Consider the following 10,988-nt stretch of genomic DNA (forward strand, 5'->3'; position numbering starts at 1 on the left):
GCCACTTCGGAATGTCAGTGGCGCATGTCTGTTACTGCTGACAACGTATTTTGTCTTTATTCCTTAACCTTTTGACAATACCCACTGGTATTGTCAAAAGGTTAAGGGAGATAGACAAAGTGTTGTCAAAAGGTTAAGGGAGATAGACAAAGTATTGCCAAAAGATAAAGGGAGATAGACAAAATGCGTTGTCAACAGTAACAGACATGCGCCACTGACATTCCGAAGTGGCTTATTGCAAGGAGGCTGCTAAATAAAATTGGCTTTTATCATAAGAAAAACATAAAATTATGTCCGCACACCATATTCACAGAATCAATGAACTTTGTTTATTTTATTACACAATCTCCACAGAACACTTTACAACAAGTGGACAACAACAAATAAATAAAAAAAGTGAAAATCATCAAAGACACTGAAATATGAAGAGTTGTCGGGGGCATTCTTTGATCATTTGGCTCAAACAAATTTAAGCCCCTTCTGTTGCAGAGCAACAAAGAATCCATGCAAAATCATACATGCTTTTGACAAAACACACTCAAACAATTCGTCATTTCTCTATTTCAATTAGAAGGTCAGGATTAGTACTCAAAATCAAAATTTGTATTTTGTAAATTCATCTCAATTTTCAACAAATAATATTTATTAAAGCCTTTTAGAAATACATTGCTTTAAAATTTGGCTCTTTAGATAATGAATTTGCTTCAACAAAATGGCAGACAGTTCAAGAGGGTATAAACAGAAAACTAAACAATTTTCAGGTATATTTATGTGGGTCATTATTTACTAAATTTGAAACATCTTTCCAACCATATTCATTCTTTCATAGCAATATCTTTCTTGAGCACAAAACACTAAACCCAGATGATACATGTCCCTTTTGGCATGTGATGTAATTCAACATTCATAAATACCTCACACAGTTTTGCTATTCATATTTTTGATCTTCTGTGACTTTTGTGTCTCCCAGCTCTGTAACGTTCCTTTAAGTTTCACACTGTTGTGACTTAGGTGCCCCACTCAATTATACTTGTATTAGCAAAGTAATTTGTCAACAGTGTTTTCTGTATAACAGCTTTATAAATTTTGGCCCTGGTTGGACACATGTTTTAAATGTAGGGTATCAATATTTACACTAATGTGCCTCAAAACTGTGAGGTTTTCCAATTACTCTGTGAACTAAAATAGTCAGCCATTTTGGGGAGTCAAGCATTTGCTTCAACAAAATGACAGAATGTGATCAAGAGGGTAAACAGAAAACCAAACAATTTCCAGGTAGTGTGGATCAATCAATTTGAAACATATTAACAACAATCTTTTCATAGCAGGCACTTTCTAAAGCCACAAACAGCCAACATGTCCCTTTAAAGACACTGGACACTGTTGGTAATTTGTCTAAGATCAGTCTTCTCACTTGATGTATCTCAATATATGCATAAAATAACAAACCTGTGAAAATTTGAGATTAATCAGTCGTCAAAGTTGCGAGATACTAATAAGAGAAAAAACACCTTGTCACACGAAGTTGTGTGCATTCAGATGCTTGATTTCGAGACCTCAAATTATAAATCCGAGGTACCGAAGTCCAATTTGAGGAAAATTACTTCTTTCTCAGTCGTCAAAGTTGCGAGATAATAATGGAAGAAAAAACACCTTGTCACACGAAGTTGTGTGCATTCAGATGCTTGATTTCGAGACTTCAAATTCAAAATCTCAGGTACCGAAATCAAATTTGAGCAAAACTACTTCTTTCTTGAAAACAACAGCTATCAACAGCTCCCCATTACTAGTTACCAAGTAAGGTCATATGCTAATGATTATTTTGAGAATTAACCCACAGATAGTATCCACTGTCTTTCATGTTATGTAATATTTTGTTATTATCTGGTTGGAAACCTGTTTTGAAAGTACATGTAGTGTACAATGTATAATAATTTACACTATCAAAACTGTGGTTTTTTTTTTTTTTTTACTTCCTTTTTTTTTTCTTTCTTTAGTCAAAACTTCCATTTACTTGTGTACTTTTTAAATAGTCTGCCATTTTTTAGGAGTCTAGAATTTGCTTCAACAAAATGGCAGACTATGTCACTGCAATCCCATGCAAATACCATTTCAGGTTTATTTGTGTGGATCGTTAATTTCTAGTTTTAAAACCTACTTGCAACCACATCCACTTCATAGCAAGCACTTTCTAAAGCCAAAAACACCCAACTCAAAAACGAAGTGTCCCTTTAGGAGTGTCAGGCAACATTCAATTGTCAGGCTCATTACTTGTTATTAAAACTGTCTTGCTAAAAATCATCACATCTCAAACTCAACAATTTCAATCACAATCAATGATTTCATTAATTTTATCTAAACATTTTGGAGACCTATTTTAGGCTATGGAAGAGTTTTTTATGACATAGACCTGGTTGGACAGAATAACTTTTAAAGTAGTGGAATAAAAGTAATGGATAATAAACTCATGTACTTCAAAACTGTGAGGTTTTCCATTTACTTTCTGAACTAAAACGGTTCAACATTTTGATGAGTCAAAAGTTTGCTTCAACAAACTTGTCGGTTGTGTTAGGTCAACAACACAAAAAGAAAAACCAAACAAGTTCCAGGTACAACATAATTGTGTGGATCATCATTTTCAAAAAAATTAAATAAAAAATAAAATCTTTCGGATGGCAGGCATTGAAGAGAAGCATAATAGGATGTTGACATGGGCTTTCAGTGATAGATGTTCATCCATGACTGCACTGAGATTTCTTGCTTCTGATGAGTGTATTAACTTTACATCTCCAACTATGATGAAAGTGATTTGGCTGTTTCAAAAATCTTGATGAAAAAAAACAAACAAAAAAAACCCACTGTTTTTGCGGCAATTAGCATCTTGTTCGTAGTCGCCCATTGGTGAATGTCCTTCATGCATGCACTGAGTTTTGGGAGTGAAGTGTCAGTCCATGGCCGCATCAAGCTTAAAAAGTAACGGGGGGGGGGGCACATTCCTCGAGTTGCCCTCCTCACCTGATCTCTTCTCTCCCAATGGGGATCCAAACCTTTGCAAGTTTGCAGTCAATTCAGGAGCCATAACCTTGAAGATGTTATCAAAGTACTGCACAAATAAAAAATTCAAATAAGAAAAAATCACTTGTATAAAAAAAAATATTGGTTACCACAACTCAGTAGGTAATCAAGACTTTCCAACCATCAGAATTATTGTGGAAACATGCTGAACTTACTTATGTTTTTATAATAACAATCTACTACTCATACTACTCATACTTAACATCTCATTGAGCCGAATACAGGGATTAACAATAACGGCAACCTGTCCATTTGAAACTAAAGGGCAAAAGGTCAGGATTTCGGAATTACAAAATAACCCCCGGAAAAAGAAAGATTTAAAGCATAAATTCCAGTACCGTCTTTCTGTTTTTATTATAAGGTCAGGTCAGGTTTTCTATCAGACATAAAGAAAACCTGCCCCCATGGTTTTGTTGCATGTGGACTCCTTTTGTTCTGGTTTTGCATTAACTCCTGTAAAGTTCTTTTCAAAACTACGCCAACTCACAGAAAGACTGTCATTATATGGTGTTACGTCAAACCTTCCAAGATTGTATTTCTGCCTTGTAAATTTTCAAGAAATCCCACATAACGATTATTTGGTTTTGTTTTTTATTTTTCATAAAACAGATACGCATGTCCTCTCTTACACGGGCGAATGAGCACTTCTTCTTATCCGGGATCCAGAAAGATAGGGAGTTTCAACAAACCCCTAGACCCAAATGCACCATCCGTGAAACCGGCTGCAATTGGCTCTTCTTCAGGTTGATGAAGTATCCAAGGCGTGACTGCATGTAACAGACTACATACAACGCTCTAGCAGCCTTTTGACTCGAGTCGCTTATCGAGCCCTGCAAGCAAACAAAAACAAACATTCTGCTGTTAGGAACAATACTTCGCCTCTCCACCACACTCTCCAATGAAACGGTCGACGATCCAAGCGTAGCTCGGTCCGGAGACTGGCAACCGTTGGATGGAGCTGACCAGCTCGTCCTCCTCATTGGCCGAGTCGGTCGAGTCGGAGGGACGAGATGTCAACGAGGAACGGGATTCTGAACCGGCCTCATCACGGCGCCCGTGGTCAGACTCAAAGGCCGCCGACGGGTGCAGACTGATGCAAGGCGGGCCCCCCGGGGGGGGGGGGGGGGGGGGTCCCATTGGGTGGTAGCCACACGCCCCTGAACGTACGGGTTAGCGGGCGGTTGTGAGGGGAGAATCTGGCGCACTGCTAGCCGTGTGGGGGAGTCCCCATTGGCCCAGTGCAAGCCACCCACGGCCGTGTTGACTATGGGGCACCAGTTCGGTGGCTAAGTCAGACGGGCCTTGTCCACCACCCTCGTGACGACCCGTAATTGAGGCCGCGAGGGTGTGAAAAGCTTCTAAAAATTCTTCCCTCGAGATCGGGTCCCCACCCTTTTGACGTTTGTCACGGTGGGGACAACCGGAGGTAGAGCCGCTTGAGCTGGGACTCGAGGGCGGGCTTTCTTGCCCTTTTTGGAGGGGCGTCCCCAAAGCAAAGTCCTATGTAGTATCGGAGGGCGGCTGCCGGGCGGGAATACCCAAGCAGCGGGTAAACCCTGAAGTGGAGGCCGACCTTTCGGAACGTAGCGATCCGACGGGGCCCCAGGGGGTCTGTACCCCGTTGCCAATCTCCTTGGCAACCGCCAGCGCCCCGAGCCCGATAGCACAGGCTGCCTGGTCAGGGCAGCGATACAAAAGGCCATCCCTGGGCACCGCGGTACTTGCGTGTGCACTGTGGGGGGCCGGGTGCACCGAGCCGTGGAGAGGTAATTTCTCCGGCTGTGCATACCCTGTACATGTACTCAGCCCTGGGTGCACCGAGCCGTGGAGGGGTACCCCCTCTGGCTGTGCGTGCACCGCTGGCTGGCCTGGGATCGATGGGGCGAGCCTCGTAGTGGAGTCCAGCTTACCAACTCGTCCCTTCTTGGGTGTCACCCAGATACTAGGCAATTTTTTGGCCTTACCGGGGCGTTTCCCCTGCTGTCGGGGGGATCCAGGCAGAGACGGTGAGACCGTAGGTCCCCCGCTCGGCCGGTTACAGATCCGTCAGCCCCGGCAGCTGGCGATGGCTGAGGGGGCTGACTGGGAGATAGCTTTGGCGTCGACGTAATGTCACCGTCGCAATCCCCCAAGGACTTGGGCTGTCTCGGAGGGATGTAGGTCCCCCCTACGTCGACAAGCCCTGTCCTCCCCAATTTCTTATAACTCATATTTTATTAAATCTCACTTTAGAATTTCTCAACAACTCTACTAGAAATTCTCAACACTTACAGACTATCCTGCTATAGGATAGCTGCTAAACTACACTCTTATTATAGCTAAAAGGGGCAAAGAATCTACCCCAATACGGACAATCACTTACTTACGTCCGCTGCCTTTGCCGGCTAAGAGAAAGAGAGGCTGCCGACGTGGTGCGCATGTCACAGGGCATTGGGGATAGGACTCTTGAGGGCGCTATTGTGTGTAAAACTCTTAGCTTTTTGCCTGCCGGCATAGGGAACAATGCAATTGTAGTATTCGCTCTACAGGTCAGTAGAGTGAAGTGTACTCATAAGTATGCACTCATAATGGGCTCTTCCACCAGGGGGACAACCTTAGCAAAGTATTTTTACTAATGTAATAATAATTCTTGGCAGTATTACCTGAGTGCCCCTTGTTGCTAGACAACATCTGAGCAGAATACACACAGTTGAAGATGTTTTGAACATCTCATTCTCCTATGCTTCCCAGGCCGCGTCTCTATCTGCAACTTGCCATCAGGCAATGATTTCACTACAATAAAGCTTCATGGCATCAAATAGCACTTTAGGGGCTTGAGCCACTTAAGCTGCCATTGCATGAGGCCCTGATGGAATGCCTCCCTTCACATCTTCCAACACATCTGTCTCATTCCGAACGATTCCTGCAAGGGCATATAAAAAAAGAAATGGCGTTTGAACAAGGACAAATTTACGGGAGCAGGACTTGCAAGTCCAGCTCCAGTCAATTTGCCTTGTTCAACCAACATTTTAAAGATCTACCCAGTCAGTTTCCTTTCTGGTTTCTTACTTAATGGGTAAAACAAGTGTACAAAACACAATGAAAACCTAATAATGTCACAGGAATAGAACAGACCATGCAACCTACTAGCAGATTTGATAAAACAACTTTTTAATGATTTTTATGATGATATGAGACAAACCACTGTACTACACATGTCATTGGTTCGTAAATTTTTCTTTGTTAAACCCCCAAAACTTAAACATTACTGCGACAAACGCTCTGCTATCGAACAGTTAAACAAATCCATAATTTTTGTTTGCTTTTAACTTTTTAATTTTTAATTACTATAGTTTTACAGAATATTTGGAATCCTTTTGTAGTTTGTATTTTTTTTTAATGGTTTAACTAAGGTAACAGCTGGACTTGCCTATTTTATATAATTTTATTGTGGGTTTTAATTCAGAAATTTACTTTCAGTTTTGTTTTCTTATAGCTTTTTATTTTGCTGTTAAGCGATTTGGGGAATGTTTTGTTATTATTGTTATTGTTATAAATCCACAACTAATAGGGTTTACATCCACGCTATGCATTTGATCCATCAACAATTTAGCCTATATTAATTGCGGATGACAGATCCAAAAAGAAAACTCTAGCGTAAGACGTTGTATAGTTTAAAGATGAGCATATTTTTTGTGCGGTAAAGTAAAGACAGCATCTCCTACACCTTGTTTTGCTCTATAAGCAAACTGATGGATCGATCTTTGGTTTGTGACAAATACATGCATTTAATAATCTGCTCAAAACACTTCATAGGAATTCCAAAGGGCCAGGGTCAATAATTGTTCATAGAAACTGGTTTGGGCATTTTGGATATCAGAGTTGATCATAGAAGATATAAATAACTTCAGACCAATATCCAAAGACCATTGATATAGGCAGTGAAAAACTGGGGCAAGTGTTAGAAGGTGTACACCTTTTCTGGGATGATCATGGCTTTGCAGAAATTGATGTATGCCAAAATCATCTCTGTAGCCTCATCAGTGTGGCAGATGTTTTAAAGACCTCTCAATCCCTATAGGCCTACTACAAGCATGCCATTAGAGTAGCCATAGTTCTTACAAGTGTTTAAGATGGATTTAATCATTGAAGGTGGTGTATACCTAGCCCTTCATCTTCAGGGACGGCCCCTTTTATTTAAAAAATTGGGCCAGCTCCCTGAACTTCTTCCATCAACTCCTCATGTCGGATGTCAATGCTGCATCTGAATAGCTCACTCGGCACCCATCATGTCATCAAGGTAGCAGAACGACTCAACCATCTCAAACATGTCAAGAACGTGATGCTAGCAGCCTGAAGACTACCTTTCACGCAACTACATCACCTGTGAACCCATGTCCTACAAATTTTACACTGGACTGACTTTGCATCTGCACCCTTCCGACACACACCACACAGCCATGTACCAGAGCTCGTCATTGGTCCACTGATGATTTAACTAACCATCACTATGGTCTTCCCAGCCGTTATCTTCAGACCCTTAGTTTCCAGACAAGCTCTCCATGCTGCAATCTTTGCCTGTAGGTACTCTTTTGTCTCTGCTTGATGATAGTTTTTTTCACACTCCTTGCACATTTCCATAGCATTTGTCAAGCATCCGTTCCGTTACCAAAAAACAAACACTAGGCACAAAGATAGAAAATGAAGAGAAAACAAACAATCATCTTGGGTTGACCAAAGATCCGAGGGCAGGATGATGCAGAGGGCTAAGATGACGTATGTGGGTTTCTGATTTTTTGATGACTTAGGGACTGAATAAAAAAACCAAACCGGTGGGAGATTTTGCATTCAATGTCTGGTATGGGGTTTCTCGGTAGGTATCCGCAAGTGTCAGTCAGTGCCTGTAAGTGTTGTAAGTGAGTTAGGGTTAGAGTAACGTTTAGAGTAAGGGTTAAAGGGTTAGGTTGAGGATTAAGGCGAATGTGAGAGTGAGGGATAGGTTTATAGTTGGGGTTAGGCAGCCACCTACCTAGAAAACCCATCACAGACATCAAATGCAACATCACTTACTTTAAAGAAAATTCACCTCAGTCAATCTAACATTTTTGTCAGTTGTGACACAGTCTCTCTCGTCCCAACATACCCAAGTAAGAAGCATGTCTCATCACCAAACAACGCCTACAAGTGGATCCTTTCATAACAGATAGCACAAGCCTCACTTCTCAACAAGTCCACAAACTTCTAATAACCTGTGTACTTTTATCCAGCTGGGTCGGCATTGGATCTCCTGTATTACTGGTTCTGGCAAATTTGCTCATACATGTATGAACTCTGTTCCAACTGTCAACTGGATTCCATCGAGAATGTTGATCTTCGCCTCTGCTCTTCTATGTTGATGATACCTTTCAGGTTTTACCCAGCTGCAAGGCAGTTCCTCCAACACCTAATAAACCAGCAGCCACTGATCAAATTCACCATGGAACAAGAGAAGAACAACACCATGTTTTTCCTAGATGTTCAAGTCACCAGAAAAGCAGATGGCACCTTTGTCCAAACACTAAAGTACACCGGAAGCAGACAACAATGACTGATTTCCATTCAACCCTTCCTTCCATTATCTACACTTCAAGTCTGCCATCCACAACACTTGAACCCACTGTCCCATCAACACCTAGATAGCTTGTAGCACCACTTCACCACATCAAGACACCGCTGCAACTACACCAATATAGAGCAGCATGCGGAGGAGGAAGCACTGCCGTCTAGAGCTTCATTGATGGAATCGCCGTCGCGCTCCTGTAGATTGGTAAAAAACCAGCTCTTGATCCAGGACAGTGTGCAGCCCGCTTTCCAGACAATGGAGGGCTGCCACCATCATATCAGCCGGAACTGCCAAGTCCTCATAGACGGCCAGTGTGAGGTATCCAGACAAGAGAAACAAGAAGGACGATGTGCGCATGCCGAAGCGAGACCCCAAGTCCATTTTCCTGATTACCTCCTCCATTTTCCCACACAATTTGTTGGCAAACGGAAAGTTATGGGAAATCTACCCCCTGTCCGCAGCCAGTTTGTCTGACGCGGAGTCCGGCAAGACTTGGGTCCAAAAATATTTATCGAAATCCCAGGCAGGGAACCGACAATATGAATCAGCCCGCTTGGGGTAACGATCCAAGAAGAAGCTGACATAATGCCCTCAATAAGATCAGTACATATGCACACGGAGCAGAGCCTGTCCTCCTCTTAAACGATCGCCGTTCAACAGGGGAGTCATCCGTTTTCTCGGCCGGAAGGTCCAGTACCCGGGCCATGTCCCTCTGGACAAGGCGCAGTTCAGCAATTGAGAGCCGTTGAACACTTGAGCCCAACTCGTCCTCTTTGGGGGATGAGTTGCTTTGTGGTGGAATCCACGTGGTTGGTGATGGCGGGGTACCCTGAGCCATGTGGAGGAGGAAGCTCTCCGGCTTCAGAGACCCCAAAGCGGTGCTGGGAGAGTGGACGGTGCACTCCGGAATGGAGCCACTCTTTGCACTGCCTCTCTTGGTCGTTGCCCTGGCACCAGTGTTTTGGCCTTGCCGGGGCGTTTGACCTTCAATTGGGTTGACCCAAGCATGCTGACAGAAGAGGGGATCGAAAGCATCCCCTCTTTGATCGGTGGGTCCAACAACTGATGCAGCCGAAAGAAACTGCGGGGCCGGTTGAAGGGCTGCGAGCCAGGCGACGGAGTGTCGCGGGTGCAGCCCTCCGAGAGCTCTGACTGTCCCCCGGGAACGGACGCAACCCCAGTATTGACAGTCGAAGCCCTCCCCAATTTCTTTACACTACTCATAATTTAACTCATAGAAATCGAACTATATGTTTCTCAAACTCTCTACAACAACTATAAGTCTACAACTTCTAGTCTTTAGGAAAGCTCTTGCAGCAAAGGATAAGGCGCTCTTATTTTATCACAAAAACGGTGAACTATTGGACACAGATTTATTACGTCCTTACCCACTCGCGGCTAATAGAAAAGAGGACGACTACGTGGCAGGCATGTCGCGGGATATTGTGGGTAGGACGGTGCAGGGCGCTATTGTGTGTGTGTGTGTGAGTGAAGTTTTAGCATTATTGCCTCACGGCATAGGGAACATGCAAATTAGTAATTAGACTCTACCGGTAAGTACAGTGAAGTAGACTCAAGTTGTTTTATTTAGCCAAACAAATACTTCAAGACCACTAGTGCCCGATAAAACCCATAAGCAGCATGAATGGATCAGTGCGAATGAGGAGAACTTGTGGTTTGAGAGTTTCTTTCACAATCATTGCCAGTAAAAGTGTAATTGGTAGGCCTATAGAGAAATTATTTTAAGAAGTAAATTAGTAAAATGAGGTACAGAGGAAATCCCATGGGGACACAGCGGTTTGCTCATAAAACCGTTTTTTATTTCTTTATTCTTTTTGTTATTTATTTATTTATTGACTTGCTTGTTAATTTATTGTAATTAATTTAGTTATTTAATTTTTTATTTTTATTTATCAATAAGTATCTCTTTATATTTATCTATTCATTTATCTATAAATATCTCTTGATGGGTGGAAAGAAAATCAGGATTATGTATCTTGGGTTCACTGAAGAAACAAGGGTAGGAGGATGCACAGGTCTTAAAATGACAGTATATGGGTGTGCGATGGCTTGAGCCTGACGGAAAGATCAGAGCTGCTTGGTGATTCTGCATTCAATGACAGGAATAGAAGAGGTGGACAGGACCACAGTCCACAATCAACCACAACCCTAACTCTAACCCTACCTCAAGTCCACACCCTGGTCTTGCAAACCTAAAAAACACTAAGCTACCAAGACACAACCAAAACAAACTAATGCCACCATCTAAGCTATACCTCAAGACTAATCAATCTATATCATGTCCGCCACTGTTGTCATATCCATCACAACT

At 42.5% G+C, this 10,988-nt stretch overlaps 1 long non-coding RNA gene across 2 annotated transcripts; it reads right to left on the reverse strand.

Moving 5' to 3' along the window:
- Positions 1 to 315: 315 nt before the first annotated feature.
- LOC139933904 (uncharacterized) lies at positions 316 to 5,777 on the reverse strand. 2 transcript variants are annotated; one of them, XR_011785650.1, is made up of 3 exons: positions 5,718 to 5,777; positions 3,705 to 3,905; positions 316 to 3,103 (listed from the first exon to the last, which is right to left on the reverse strand). It is a non-coding gene; the product is annotated as an uncharacterized lncRNA (long non-coding RNA). The 2 variants fall into 2 exon arrangements; XR_011785649.1 differs by lacking the exon at positions 5,718 to 5,777 and adding an exon at positions 5,438 to 5,492.
- Positions 5,778 to 10,988: the final 5,211 nt, after the last annotated feature.

Source organism: Asterias amurensis, chromosome 2, assembly GCF_032118995.1.
Source record: "Asterias amurensis chromosome 2, ASM3211899v1".
Taxonomy (NCBI): Eukaryota; Metazoa; Echinodermata; class Asteroidea; order Forcipulatida; family Asteriidae; genus Asterias; species Asterias amurensis.